We start from the raw sequence: 15,931 nt of genomic DNA, 5'->3' as shown, positions 1-15,931 counted from the left end.
TTCGGAAAAACAGTCATTAAAATGTATAAGAATTACTCACCAGTCTCCAGAGACATGAATTCTTTACCAGAAGCTTGACAAACAAACAAGAAAACACATGGAAGGATGAGAGGGACAACCCTTTTCTCTTGGAAGCTGTTTCCCAATGAACACTACACAGCCCTGACCCAGAGGAAAAGCAACTTAGCTGTCAGGATTGCTAGACTCTGAGAAAGCTGATACCAGAGTGATGTCACTTATTCCTGAAATGTTACTGCAGCTCCAAACTACTGACTCTCTCCTACCAATAAATCTCATCCTCCAGATGATGGAAAACAAAACGTTTACAACAGGATTAAGTTTCAACAGGAAATAACAGTACAGATTTTAACAGCATATCTTGAGTTTTAGACAAACTATTAGTCAGAGAAAGTGAAAAAAAAAACAACCCCAAAACAACAAAACACAAAAAAGGCCCCAGATGTTATCTAAATATGCTCCTCTAATTATCTCTAACCTGCAAAGATTTTCTTTCTGGCAGCAATAGTCAGAAAACACTTCATGAGATGAAGGGGAAGAGCAAAGACTGGCACCACAGCACTGGGCATCTGTCTACGAAACTCCAGCTAATTCAGCTGGAAAGTTTTTGGCCCTCACCTTTCTCCCTTTTCTGACTCCTTTCTGCCCCTAGGTTTGCCCCACAACTGAAGCTCAATCCTCAGGAAGTACTTGCCCAATTCCATTGGAAAACTTTTTTTTTTTTAAATTTTATTTTTTATGAAAAGGAAAAAAAAATAATAATGAGCAAAACCATAATGCTTGTATGCTAAAATCAGAACTTTTAATACTGAAACAGATGCTAATGCAGCATGTGATGCTATAAATGTTGTGGAGAACACCACAGAAAGGAAAGAAATCACCACAACAGGCAGTGCAGGAAATTTCTGTACAGGAGAGAAAAAACAGGGACTAATACTCTACTTTAAAAATATAAAGCAAATTAATAAATTATTTGGTACTAAAATTCACTTTTGCAAGAGTAAAAAGCAGAGTTGCAGCTGGAGGGATGGCTGGGATATTCTACCAAATCCCAAATTTTAAACTAGAGAGCAGAGATCTTTCATTTTAAAATCCTAAACATCAAAGATTATCTTCATGAATATTTTTCAAATCAGCGTCACACACATCTTTAAATATGACAGCCCACAGATTTCCAGCAGTCCTGAGCCAACACCATCCTAATTTAGAGCTGGTTAGTAATCAACGGGGGCACTGTGTGGGCAAGCACCGCCTTCAGTCAACTACACTGAGGGCAGTGCAAGCCTTTCTGCACAGAGGAGGTCTGGATTTTTGTACATTTGTTAGTGAAAATATGTCAGCTCTAAAGAGACAAGTCTTGCAGAAGAACGATGCAAATTCACAAGATAAATTGCTGCTTTTTATAAAATGATCCCACGTGTGCGAGATAAGAAATTTTAAGGAATGAATAAAGTAACAAAGTAGAGGGAACACAAAGGACTTCAAAGTAAAGAAATGGCAACTCAAAACAACAGAAAACATTCTTCTGATAGGAAAGAATAAAGGAAAAGACTGGGAAATTACCCCCAAAGTGGCAGGCAGATAGAAAAGGCTTAAAATGGGGGTCAAAACCCGAGTTGTTCCTCAATTTTCAGTGTGAGCAGCATCAAAACCAGAAGCTGGGGGGCAGAATGAACTACAAAAAAACACAGGGCACAAACTGCCATGGGGGCCAGGAAGGAAATGGTTAAAGAGAAGCAGCCAAGTGCAAAGCCAGGGCTCAAACATGGCCAAGACACTCCTGCCAGGACCCAAGCCTGTTCAGAGCTAATGGGTGAGATCATCCAACCCTTCTGTGTCAGAAAGAGACTGGCTTCAAAATCCACAAGTGCTAAACCCCGAAGGCAAGTGACCTATTTTGAAAAAATTTCACCTGTCACACTTAGAATAGCAAATATCTGGAGTGCAAAACCTGTGAAATGCTGTTTTCCAAAAAAAAGTATGGAATATGAGACTTGAACCAAATATTAACAATGCAGAAATGAGCTGGAAAATATAAGAGTTTTGCCATTGGTCATGTGTTAAGTGGTTCAGAGACTGTGCCTCTTTTTCTAACTTGGCACGTTTAATTTACAATACTGATCCACTGCTTGAAATGAAGTTAGCAATCTTCTCCTCCTTTTTTTGATAGTATGTGTTAAGTTTTATAGAAGTAATTCATCTCTGGTTAGTTCTGTGGCATTAAAGCCTCTCTCTGTAAGAGCTGTGCTATTTCCAGAAGAATCTAAATTTCATTAATAGCCTCCAGCCCTGAGATCAGAGTTAAGATCTGATGAAGCATTAGCACATGACACTGAAAGACAAAGACCAAAGCAGCTGGAAGAAAAGAGCTAGCAGTTTTGAGACATGGTAGCTTACCAGAGTGTAAGGGCTGATTTTGAAAGAGAAAATCTTAATATTTAATTACACCAACTTCCTGGTTTTGTCCAGTTTTCGATTTAATTTTAAAAAACAGTTTTTTCTGAAGGCCTTCAAACAGAGATTGCAGTCAGTGCTGAAGCACCCTAATTTTCAACAAAGAGCTTAACTTCCTAAAAACGTGAGACAGCTAAGACTAATCCTAACAGTCTAAATCAGAGTAGGACAACAGGACACACATTGTCCCTGTTGGTCCAGAGAGTTATGGACTGTTCCACTGAATATAATTTGCTATTTTCAAGAAGAAAATTTTTGGTTTTTTCAGCCAAACCAATACAAAGACAAAACAACATAATTCAGCTGAAGGAGGAGGGGAAAGTAAAATTGCTCTGAGCCATATATGTACAGATAACCACATGGCAATCTTACCTTTATTTTCCGCAGAATTTGGAGGTTTATGTTCACATCTAAGTTACTAAGATCTTTACTATGTTATTTTATTAAGGTCTTTAGACATCTGATTTAGGGAATATGCTTCTGATTAGTTCAACAGGCTGCCTTATGGCCAGTCAGTGTAAATGCTAGAATATACAAAAAACCTTAGGTCAAAAAGATGCCACATGGGAATGAGGCTCATACAAAAATGTCAGATGAACAAGACTCTTGATGATCATCAAGTTCAACCTCATGCTCAGAGGTAAATCCAGTACCAGATCAGATTGCAAAGGCCGGCCCTTGCCCAGTTCAGTTTCCAAAATCTTCAAGAAAACCATGGAATCTTTCTCTGCTCCAGAGGCTTGGGTTTTTTACAATTATTATTTTAATCTGTTAGAATGTGCTTTATTGCAGTTTATCACCATTGCTCTTTTAACAGTTCTGAGGAGAGTCTATCTCATTTATAAAGTCCACGTAGTTAATGAAAGGCTGCAGTTAAGTCCCTGTTTTTGTCATTTCTTCAGGCTAAACACATGAACCCCTTCATCCTTTTCTAGCACATCATATGTCCTGGCCCTGTAGCCTGCTAGTGCTGGAGTCACTTGTGTTTGTTTCCCTCTCATACTGATGTGATGAAAACCAGACAGATTATTCCAGAAGAGATATTCTAAAGCAACAAACTGATGGGAATAATCACCATTCTCCCCAGGGCAGCTCGACATTTAACTTCCATCCCCATTAGAGCTCCCACCAGGAGCCGCAGGCCATTTTTTGGGTGCTGCTGCTCCACCTGCACTCTCGCCCTTGCATGATCCACTCTGCTCCCACTCCAGCTTGCCGAGGTCCCTGTGGGTGCCTGCCATGCCCTCTGGCACTCTGAGCCCTTCTCCCAAGGGTGCTGTTATCCAGGAACTCGCTGACTCCTCCACTTGACTTGCTGATCAGCGCCAAAACAGCTCCACCCCAGCAGCAACTCCAGGAAAGACTCCTTGCAAGCTGATTCAGAACTTGAAACTATTGATTGCATACGCTGCAATCAATTCTTCACCATTCATCCAATCCATACCCCACAAAGGTACCACATGGAGATACATCAAAAGCCTTGCTGAATGTAAGTGGTTTCCGCTGTTTTCCCCCTCAGTTTCAGAGGCAGTCACTGTAGGAGGTAGACAGGTTGGTCAGGCAAGATTTTGTAGCTTTTTTAAATACCTTGTCTCTTTTTTCTCTTTTGATTCTGCTGCTGTGCTTCTTCTGCACTTCTTTTCACTCCTGGATTTCTCAGTCTCCTCTGAGCTGAGCTCCTTGGGGATGTTCCCTCACGGGGAGTCCCACTTATCACAGTCCTCTGGGTCAGGACAAAAACTCCACAGCCTGTTAGGATCTTGTTTCTCGTGTTTATTAGGGTATTAGCACAAAACCTGGCAGGCCTCTCCAGACTTTCTGCACAAGTTCCATTCACTACAACCTGGCTCAATTTTGTTCTGATGGTACAAAATGGCCTCACTTGCGGCTCACTTTGGCTTTGAAGGCACAAAATGGCCTCGAACTACGCAGTTCTTTTATCTTTATACTTATTCTTATGCAATTAACAATAGACACATATATTATTTTTCTTAATGACCCAATGACCCAACACCTGTGTGCTGCACTGCAACATTCTCTATCCAATCACTCACTATTACCCAAAAACCTCTGGAAGAAGAACATGAAGAGGAAAGAAGGAAAAGAAACAACATTCTAAATCCTCCATCTTGTCTTCTGCTTTCTAAACTGTTTTAAACTCTAAACTTTAACTTTTTCACGCAGTGACTTAAGAAAACTCTCTAATCTACACACTCACACTTTTAGCTTCTTCTATCTAACTTTAACAGTTGTTTTCATGTAACACGGTGAAAACATGCTCATAAATTTCATGTATGAAATTCAGTGTTTTTCTGGATCTCAGAGCTAAATATCAGAAACAAGGGCACACACTCTGTGTCTCAGACTCAGATTTTACTGTGATACATCCTTTTTTTTGGGATACATCCTTGCTGGCTTTTTCTGATTACCTTCCAGTCTTTCACACGCCTAGAAACAGTTTAAATGAGAACTTGCTCTTTAATATTCTCAGTGAAAGAGGTGAAGCTGACCAGCATTTAGTTACCTGGATTCTCTTCCTTGCCTTTTTTATTTTTTTTCCTAAACACAGTAATGTTTGTCTTTTTCCAGTCATCAGGGTTATCCATGTTGATAAAAATCACTCTCGTGGTGACATCTGCACCCTCAGCTGTTTATGTTCCTAGAATAAGAATCCATGGCTCTTTCAAGCATCAGTCAAAAAATAATTTTAAAGTGAATGTGATATCAAAAAAAAACCAAAAAACCAACAACAACAACAAAAAAAAAAACCAAACCAAAAAGCAACCTAGGAGGGGTAAGGGCCTTAGGGCAGCTTAGATCTGTCAAAACAAAAAAAGAAGAGGTGGAACAACAAATGACCCCATAGGAAACACATCACTGGTCCAGGTTGCTGGAATGCTCCAGGACCTACTGGGAGCTGCCATCTGATATTTCTGCTATATCCACAACCCTGCTGTAAATCTATGACTGAGAGCACTGAAGTGTTACCCAAACATTTCTTTAAGCTTACTCTGCTTAGTTTAAGCTCTATACACCACGAGCAAAAATGATAATGAATTTTAAGGCAGGAATTTTCACTGCTTGCTGTTGACAGTACAGACCGAACAAGTTTTCCCAAAGGGAAAGCCCAACCTTGGCTTGCAACTGGAATGTCTTGTTCTGTCCCAAACATCAAAGAAGTTAGAGACACGTCATGGAAGCTGCATGCAGCATGAACATTACCAGTCCAGCTCCCTCAGCAGGGAAGGCAAGGGCTCAACAGCCCATGGGGCACTTTTTCCCAATTACAGTGACACACAAAGACACTGAGAGGGAAACTTAAATGAGCTTGGGAATAACCAGTCAGCATTTAGAGTTGTAGTCTTTCCAGAATAACATGTTTATACACTGCCTTTGATTCTATGCATTGAAAATGAAAAGAAACAAAGTGAATGTTTCCTCCTTCTCAATGCTTTCAGAGGAAGGGAGTAGCATTTTTAGATTTACTGCTGAAAGACCAGGATTAAAGCAAATGTCTGGCAAAAGAATGCATTCATTTTACAAACATACATACATTTCTCAGCTACAGCATCTTTTATTAAAGCAAACTGCACTCTCTTGCAGCAGGAGTTGCCATTAGGCAACAGCTGATACAGAACTTTTTAGGGAATTTTATCTCACTGCTTAAGCCAACACCAGTCAGAACCTACTCTTCACTCAATCACAGGATGGTTTGGTGTGGAAGGGACTTTAAAGATCATCTCATTCCAACCTCTTGCCATGGGCAGGAACACCTTCCACTATCCCAGGCTGCTCCAACTCCTGTCCAACCTGGCCTTGGATGCCTCCAAGGATGGGGCAGCCACAGCTTCTCTGGGCAACCTGTACCAGTGCCTCAGCACCTCACAGTAATTAATTCCTTCCTAATACCCAGCTAAACCTGCCTTTTTCCATTTAAAACCACTGCACTTACCCTCTCACTATCTGCCTAAGTTCCTCCTTTTCCTAAGCCCCCTTAGTTCCTTCTCTTGCTTTTCTAAATTCCACTTCATGTTTAATCCAGAATGCAACTCTTCAGAAAAGAGCAATCACAAAACCTGATTATCTAGAGATTTTATTCACTGTAAAACAGATTTTCAAGCGTCTGCCAGACATGAAGGACCCACAGTCTCCCACAGCTCATCATTAAGGCCTGAATCTTGAGATGGAAGGCAGACCCTTATTCCATTCCCAGTCCCCTGTGACAGTCTTCTGCTCCCCCCAGTGGCAAAATCCCAAATACAATCCACAAGGATGCTAAGGAATCATCATCACACGCTCATACAGCACTGTTCTCGGAGGTTCTTCAAACCCAAAATTTCCAGTATGCAAAGGACTTTTGTTCTACAAAAAATAAACAACAGTCTAAATCAACAGTTATCTTGATTTGTGCAAAAAAAATGTTTTTGGACTTGATAAATATAAAGTAGTTGATAATGGAAACTTTAAAAATTAATCTATAAACCTAAAGTTGACAGCAATTTTCTTGGGTTATGATAAATGAAAATTTAAATATTTATTTATTTAATAAATATCTAATATTTATTATTTCTTTTATTTAATGAATTAAAATATTTTTGATGCAAGTACTAGTAGCAATCTATTAAAGAAGTGTCACAGAAAGCTGCTGCCCTGCAGACATCACTTGCCTGTTCTTATCAGCCATCTAATGTTTTCCTTCTCTTAAGCTTCAAAAAGCTTTTTAAAAAGTGAGCACAATAAGAATATTATTTCCTGAAAGATGAACCAAATGAGTGTTTAAAAAATAATCCTGACAGCATAATTTGAGGATATATCTCTTACATACAGTAAGCACTCTTCTATATTCAAAGACTGACTGCAAAATGACGTTATTTGAAATATTTTGTGACTTATATTAGTGATTACTTACCAGATACCTTCAGTAAGGAATGATAAGAAAAGAACCCCAGGGCTTTTTTTTATTTCCTGCAATGAATGAAGTGAGACACTGAACCCACATTTGAAGGTCCAAAACACTAACACAAGACTTTCAATATCTTATGTAAGTAAATAAGTTATGGAATCTCACCAGTGCAAACTGAACCCATTGTACACAAATACAACTTAATAAAGTTACACTCAAACTTAATTCTAAAATTTACCCAAGGCTTTATGCAGCCCAAAAGCTTTTCAATATAGCTACTGAAAATCACCTATAGGCTGTGCTGCTTTTAAATATATTTAAATGTGCAATATTTACAAAAAGTCAAAGCTAAAAGGTTAGAGAAGCCCCAAATGTGATTGCAGTTAATATGGTTTAAACTGCACCTAAAGAACTTCTAGGCTGGAGTTTTTCCTCTTATTTCAAAGAATTACTTCTAAAACTGAGAAATAACAGCCTGCATTATTTTTCATACTTCAAATTTCTTAAGAGCTATTAAGTTAAAGCCCTTGGACTGTCACAAAGTGGTTCCAGCCAGATTTCACCTCCCTCATTTATACTGAGGAACCAAACAATGAGCTCTCCCTGACAGTAAGTGCTACGCACATGGAGCAATGATGTCAAATGTTGATATTAGCATTTCTGCAAGCTGCACTGAAGCCAGCAAGGCAAGGTTTACACAAGGATCTTCATTACACCCATGGGCAGTGCTGGAAATGGGTAACAAGCAAAGAGATGTTGCTCAAACTTAAAGGCAGCACTGCTCATTGAGTCAGGAAAGCTGAAACCCACCTTGCTGAGTTGAAATGAGGTGTGTTCATCACACCAGTGAGAAGACAAGGAGTTTTAGAGTCCAACAGAGGGGAGCAAGGCTTGCTCATGTCATTCTATATTATTCTTCCCTTTTTTTCTCTCCCTAAAAAAGGTGCTAAATCAGTGGGATTGGCTAAAATGGTCAAGAGAATTATGTGGTTTAAAACCACTGAGCTCATGAGTTTTATGACCAAACAGCTTTCTGAATTTCATTTCCAGGTTTGTCTTTCAAACTTACTTTGCAGACTTTCCCTGAGGATTAAGATTCATGTGTGTGACATTCAGCTTTCTAAGGATTTTTCTCCACTGTCTTCTAATGATTTTGCAAATGCTCATACTAGAGCAGAGCAGTTGCTTACCTTCACTGGCATGGTTTCAATAAGTACATTCCAATCAGGTTAGGTCAGTCATTTTGATATCTCAAAAATAATCACGATATCAAATGTTCACTACTTGAGCTTGAGAAGACACATTTCCCCCCGTAATTATAACAAGATTCACATTACAAACAGTTCAGCTCTTTACAGAATGAATTCTGATGATTCACATCTATTGGATACTGCCTGTCAGAAAACTTGAATTTAATATTTTGACAGAAACAGAATTGATGGTAACCATCCCCTGTGTCATAAAGGACTTGATACACACTGCAGATACATCTACTTAGAAGTTATAAGCTTCTCTATTCTACACATTGGGGTACTCTTTTTCTATCATAGATGACATGACAAAGTTATCTATCAGTAACTTTAAACATGTAAATTATAATTTCTGCCTCTGGAGCCAAGACTGATGTCAACACAATCAGCAAAGGAATCTGTTGTCTTCAACTAATTTCTTTTCTAGATAAAAAGCAGCAGGGCCTTACTGGTTCTTATTCCTTACTACTGTAATTCTTCAGTTAAGAAAGTTTCTTCTATTTTCATTCAATATGAGAAAGCTGCAGAGAAGTGGAAGTGTATTCACATTTTTATCAGTAAGAATGCTACTGGTCCCCCAAGTTAAAAGTAAAGAAAGCGTAGGCTGTTTGCAGACACTGAAATGCTTTTCAAAAAGGGTGCAGTGTTCAGGGCTCAAATTGTAAACTTTCCCTCAACGCCACATGGATATCAGTGCTTTGCAGGGAATCAGCTGGAAACATTTTACAACTATTAAAATTATTTTTCTTCTAATATTTTTCAAGGAAGTGGCTGCACCATTTTAATTTTATCTTTTATATGAAACTATGGAGATAAGAGACTGGGAAGCTAAAGAGCTTTCTGGATCAGAAAGTCTGGAAGTGTTAGAGAAACTACAACATGGTTGTGGTTAGTGTAAAGCAGTGGCTAAACTTACACGTACAGGTATGGACACACCCCATGCACTCACACTGCACTGACCCTGACATTTTTTAGCTTCTCTTCTCTTGACTGCTGTGCTATTACTTTTCCACAAATCAGTTCTCTGACTTTGTTCCAGCTTTACATAGGTGCAGCAGAAGTTTTTGTAATTTTTTGCATGAAAAAGGAGAAGGGGAATGCAGTCAAAAACTCTCAACATCACCTCAACACAGTTGTCAGAAAATGGCACACTGCTGCTCTACTAGACACGTCACTATTACATAAAATAAAGAAATCAAATAAATTTAATTCTCTTGAAGTCCCACACTGATTAATACATTTAATAGTCCTGTCTTACCAAAGCTGAAGCTGTTCTGACTTGGTTTCAACACAGACAAGGTAATGAAATAAAAAACTGCATCCGATGGATGAATTTATCAATCTGAATCTATGCTGTGAATGTGAATCATCACAAGGACACAACGAGACAAGAACATCTTGGTGCTCAGGGCCCTGAGCTGATGAATTTAGGACCTTAAACTTACCCTTTAACAGGGCAGTGCCGTGGTATGATACCAGAACAGACTGGACTGCGAGTCCACTGGAATTTCTAAACGGAGTAACGCAAAGCTGGTAGCTAAGATACTGAAACCAATCCAGCTTCCTGAGCAAGAAGTTTCTCTGGGGGTATTTGGCTTTTCTTCCTATGGGGCCAGGTGCAGCTTTGCACTGACATGCATCAGGGCCTGAGGTATTTGAATGACAGTCATCATCGAGCTAATTGCATCAGGGATGTGCCCTTTGGCTTCACTTTCTCCTTCACCAGGCTTCCTCTAGGATTCTGGTTAAGTAAACCTCTGTTACCATTCCCAATTTGTACAGTCATGACATAAAATATGTCATTAAAGCAACTAAATACAACTGTGAGTTACTAAGGCTGCAATGGAAGGTTGTGGGGAACATTCTCAACCTATTCTGATCATTTAGGCAGCTAGAAATTAAATTCAGCTGCTCCTGCAGGAAGCACATCACAGCCAGAACCACACTGTACTTGGAGACACTTTCAGAGGCAGCACTGAAGAACTTATTTTGACAGCCTCAGTGTGAGGGCTACTAAGGATATCTTGTCTTTGCTCATAGAGAGAACAAATGCACTGGGCAGAGTGGGCTGAAACAGATGGTATTACCAAAACTGGCGTTGTTTAAGTCATGCCTTTCGTTCTCTGCTATGACAACCTTGATGGTTTGGGCTATTTTCTCCAGAAGGAAAAAAAAAAATATTCATCCTATTTCTCAGGAGAGTAAAAAATAAGAAATAAAAAGCCTAACATAGATTTCCCAGGGAAGATACAATGTCTCATATCAGACAAATTTCTACCTAGTAAAATAGTTAATACTCATATTGATGTCCTGTGTTTTAATGACAGCTCTGAAAACCTTTTTGTATTTGTTTCTCAGTGCATTTTCTTCCCCTCCAAAGCCTTCATCATATGCTGAACACATCCTGTCAAAAAGAACCATCTATTCAAAATAATGCAATAAAGCCATTTGGTTGGTTCTGTTTTCATTTTAATAATGGATCACATTTAAAGGGACCACAAGACTCTCTGTTGAGAAACAGTCCTGTATTTATTTTTTTTTTCTTTTTGTTTTTTTTTATAGTCATCTTTTAGGAAATTTAAAGTTCTAAACAATCCCTAGATTGGGTGCAACAAAATCAATTTGCTAAATTTTCATTGACAGATAGTCCCAATAAATATCTATTCACTATTGAACTGCAATGATCTAGTGTATTCATGGCAAAAATCTGCCAAAATTCACAGGACTGTATTTAATACCCATTTTAAACCTCAGTGTACTGAAAAAGTAGACAATTTTTAGCTCATTCAGCAAGGACTTAGCCAACTCATAATTTCCACTCTCTTGGTATGAAAAAAGCCAAAGTTTTTAAAAAATAACACAATCCCAAATATTTTAGGTTTTCACTTAAACAAACCCATTTTTCAACTTATACTAGGCACATATAGAAAGAACTAATAATGCCTTCTTTACTTTTCCATAAAATCTCAGACTCAATTAGAGATGGCTGACATTAGAGCCAATTATTTTAAATGAGTACTGGTGTACATTTTCTTTTTCACTTGGAAAAGTAAATTTAGCTCATGCTTGTGAAACATAGCTCCACTCCTTCCTCCACTTTATATAAAAAAAAGAAACTAATAAATGGCAGTATCAGATTGTAGCAAACTGTCTAAAATAGGTCAAGATCTGATGCAGAATGCTGACAAGGTTTTTAGACAAAACCTTCAGCCTAAAATTGTCACAGGCACTCCATCTGGCACACCAACTGAGTATGTGCAATTGTCAGCAGTAGTAAAATCTCTTATTAGAACACAATGTGAGTGGAAAAAGACTGAGCCTTCACTGTCCAAAAGATTTTAATAATTCAAAAAACAGTTGGCAGGCAGCTGAAGTGATACATACACGAAGATTCCCCTTCACCCCACATCTTTAACTGATTTTTTTTCCCCTGTACAAACAATTATATTCATGAAAATTCAAGCAAAAAAGTTTATTTAAACATTACTTCAGCAGTGGTGCTCAAAAGGACTAAAGCCACCACCACATTCTCACTGCTCTCCTGGTGAAAAAGTGCCAGACAAGACAGTGACTTTTTATTCATGTGAAAAATAAAATTAACTTTTTCATCCTCTTCAAAAAAATAACTCAACAGGTTGATTTACATGCCTTACATTTTCAGTCACATGAGTGAATTCCTCAAGTTCCTTCCCCAGACCTCCAGTTTCTAAAAATCAGAACATCTGCATAGCACAATCCTAGGAACTTAAACCTTTCACTGGTATTTTGTTGCAAGTTACCATATATTGATCCACAATAAAATATAATTAAATCCTAATCATGGCTGACATGTCTAAAATGACTGAATAACAGCATTCCTTAACATGAAAAAACATCATTTTATTCCATTTCAGCTCTCAATTGAGTGCAATTAAAATGCATTTTGAATAATCTTGTTCAGCCCTCACACACATTCACCTCCCTCTCTGCACACATCTAGAAATATAAAGAAATAAATAAAACTAGCACAGAGTAAAACTGCAGCAAAACAAAAGGCAATAAATATATTGTTGTCAAGTTTTATGAGTTCTCCAAATAACCTCTTTATGCACAATTAGCATTAAGATCATAAACACAAGGCAGATTTTTTCCACAAGCTGCCCATGACCCGAAGTGGACTTGCAGGTTACATAAAATGGGTATAAAATACAAAAATATAAATAAAACTGGTTAAATAAAATGGGACAAGAGAAGCTCTGCAGAGACGGGATCTTACCTACAACATCCAGTTAACCTTTGTAATAATAATGTAAGAATTTAGCTTTTTGGAAAACTAACCAGAGTCAGCACTCACTTCAAAGGAAAGAATAAACATCATCCTGAAGAGTAAAATAGACACAAATCAAGGTGTTGAGATGTTCAACACTTGCAAATTTCTGCTTTCTTTTAGACTAAACACTGTTCCTTTACAAAACCTATGGAATACAACTTCCTGAGAGGGGTTTGAAGTTCTCTAGGATTGCTGTTTGTCCAGAAATTGTCCTATGGTAAATCTGTACAGCTTCATATTATCCTCCAGATCGCTGTGAGACACAGCTCATGGCCCCTGAAGGCACCACCACAATGAAACAACATGTTCCAGTTATGAGTGAAAACTCAGTACTAGAAATAACATGCTTTGAAGGTAACAAGGCAGTAGAGTGATTTATTCTGCTCAACACAGGGCTGCAGTTACCCCTGGCTGCCTCTCTTTCATCATTTGTCAGAGCAGCAATCTAGAATCCCGCTCTGGCAGCCCAAGCACAGCTTTTCTGATGGGTTATGACAGCCCTTTGCCACCACAAGGCCTCAATTAAATGCATTATTTAACAAAAATCTTAACTCCTGCACCCATTTAGATCATTTTCACCAGAAACCCCGCGTTAGGGGGTCAAGCAAACTCATGTTCAAGTACTCAAGATTTACACACACCATCCTCTGTCCAGTTCCTTTTCCAGCCAGGAGTGTCAGTGATGGTGAAGCTTAAGGGCTTATTGATTCTACACTATAAATCAGGTCAGCTGGAATCATAACAGGGGTTGTGTTTGGCAAGAATCTTTGTCAGACTCAGCAAATTCACTGACAAGCAGCTTTTGCCATTGTAATTCAAATCTTTTATCTGAAAGACTAAAGTATTATGTCCACAATCAGAGCAGGATAAAGGCTATCCACTTGTAAAAACAAGCTCCCCTCCCAACCCCAAAATATTTGTGAATTCATTAGCATAAATACTTAGATTGGATAATATAAGTATCCAGTCTCAATCCAGGGATGAACTGTGGCACACTGAAACCTTAAAAAACACCCAAAGTTCAGTCATGACACTGAATCATCTTTATTCACCCACAGGTAAGTGAAATCAGGAAACAACTTTTTTTTTGGAATGGAAGTGGGTGGTGCCAGTTTATCAATTCACTCCCTGCTTTTCACAACCCCAGTTTAGAGGTTTTAAAATTATATTGTCAGCTGACTTTTTTTTTTTTTTTTGGCTACAATTTAATGCCTTGCATGAATTAATTTAAAAGTTATAATTTGCAGATGTTCCTGGAGGAAAACAAGATTTTAAATCAAGTGCAAGAACTAAGCCTTGGTAATACTTTGAATCATAAATCCCGCCTTCCCCACAGTTAATTAGAAGTTAATTAAATCCTAAGCCGTATCAGGCATTCACCTTAACTACTACAAAGACTATAAATTTGTTCAGAAATTCCTACTATATCTTAACAAGATGCCAAATCTCAGTCATAACAAAGAACTAGGAGATACCTTTTTCTATTCCTTAGTTGGTCAAAGAAGGAAATACATGCATAGCAGCAAAATTAACACAACACCTAACTTACCCTGTTCAGCAATCTGTCTTGAAACCAAGTACTGTAAATATCTTTCAGCATTGTCTTAAATAAAATGCTCTTTTGCAAGACTACTCAAGCTCCCTCTAAAATATGAGATGCACAAAATAATCCGGGTTTTAAACCAAGATTGGTTTAAAAGAGCATAATGAAAAATCACTGAAAAGTGATGGTTGAAGAACTGTTGCTATATTTAGAATAGTTAGCTAATTTGAAGTCAGAGGAAAAAAAAAATTATGCCCATTATGCCCATTTATTATGCCCAGCCCAGATTTCCTGATAAAAAAAGGAATTCTTCTCCAGTAAAGAAATTAACACACGCCTCCCAGAATTATTTCACTGAAGTGAAAGACGGCAGAGCCATTTCAAACAGATACCATTATCAGAGAAGAGAGACAAGTGTGAAGCTGAGTTTTATCTGAGCTATCTAAAGGCATCAGAAAGGAAAAAGAGATGAATATCAACTCACCAAAAACACTGGCGATCTAACAGCAAGGCTTGTCTCACATCTCCACTTGCCAGTTCCAAGAGGAATCATATGTGTGCTGATGGAAGGATGACAAAAGGGCATGCTGTGCTCTCCTCCACCCCACTTGAGTGACAGCTCTTCTAACGGGGAACGGAGACACACACTGCAAAATCTCAAACAGTGGGAACCTGAGAGAGCATGCTCAGTGCCTAATTTAAAATGGCCTGATGCTTCATCTCAGCAGGAGATGGCCTACTTCCAAACAATTTCAGAACTTTAAGTCAAATCAAAAATCATTAATTGGAATACGCAAAACTCAGCCACCAAGCAGCATTGATTTTTTTTTTTCTTCCCCCTTCCCTCTCTTTTTTGTTTTAAATCTGGGCTGATGCACAGATAATTATTTGCACTACTTCCCTGAAGGGCATCCTGAGGCTTAAACACTATCATCATGTGCTTCACAGTAATTACATGATGCCACTGTAATAGAGTGAAAACCTTTTCAGGATAGGATATGATTTGAACACTCAGCAGCACAATTCATAAATCAGACAAAGACAGCAGATCTGCTGAATAGTGTCCATATTGATTTAGGAATTATCCTACCTGCTGATTTCTGGGCAGGGTTTTTTATTATTTATTAATTTCAATTTTTTTTTTTTTTTTTTTTTTTTAGGGCGAGGAAGGCAAGAAGAAAGGCTTGAGAACTATCAAACATGTGATGGCTTGAGAACTGTCTAGCAAGTGATTTATGTTCCAGAGGTGTTTACCTCCACTTAAAGTCTCTTTATACATAAAGAAACCATTTAGCTTCTTAATGAAACAATTTATTTGGATATCAAAAGGCAGGTTATTCACATGCAAAAATCCTGTGAACCAGATATTCAAACCTTTTACCCCCAGGAGATTAACATCTTTTAATACACCCACAGCCAAGTGGTACAGAAGTCTTCCGTGTTTTGGTTTTCTC

General features: G+C 38.3%; 1 protein-coding gene across 18 annotated transcripts in view; it reads right to left on the bottom strand.

Annotated features, from left to right (window-relative positions):
- PLEKHA5 (pleckstrin homology domain containing A5) overlaps positions 1–15,931 on the bottom strand; it is a 157,268-nt gene that overhangs the window by 82,874 nt on the left and 58,463 nt on the right. Inside the window, exon 1 of one of the 18 annotated variants that reach the window (XM_088055881.1) lies at positions 14,962–15,096. The exons of 16 other annotated variants lie outside the window; for them this stretch is intronic. The gene's annotated coding sequence lies outside the window, so the exon portion shown is untranslated. Of the gene's footprint in view, positions 1–40; positions 127–14,961; positions 15,097–15,931 lie in introns of those variants that run through there. One more of the 18 variants, XM_088055880.1, reaches the window with a different exon arrangement.

Source organism: Pseudopodoces humilis, chromosome 5, assembly GCF_049639895.1.
Source record: "Pseudopodoces humilis isolate 2021_Gansu_Grassland_sample_001 chromosome 5, ASM4963989v1, whole genome shotgun sequence".
NCBI classification, from domain to species: Eukaryota; Metazoa; Chordata; class Aves; order Passeriformes; family Paridae; genus Pseudopodoces; species Pseudopodoces humilis.
This window is presented reverse-complemented; position numbering and strand designations above follow the sequence as displayed.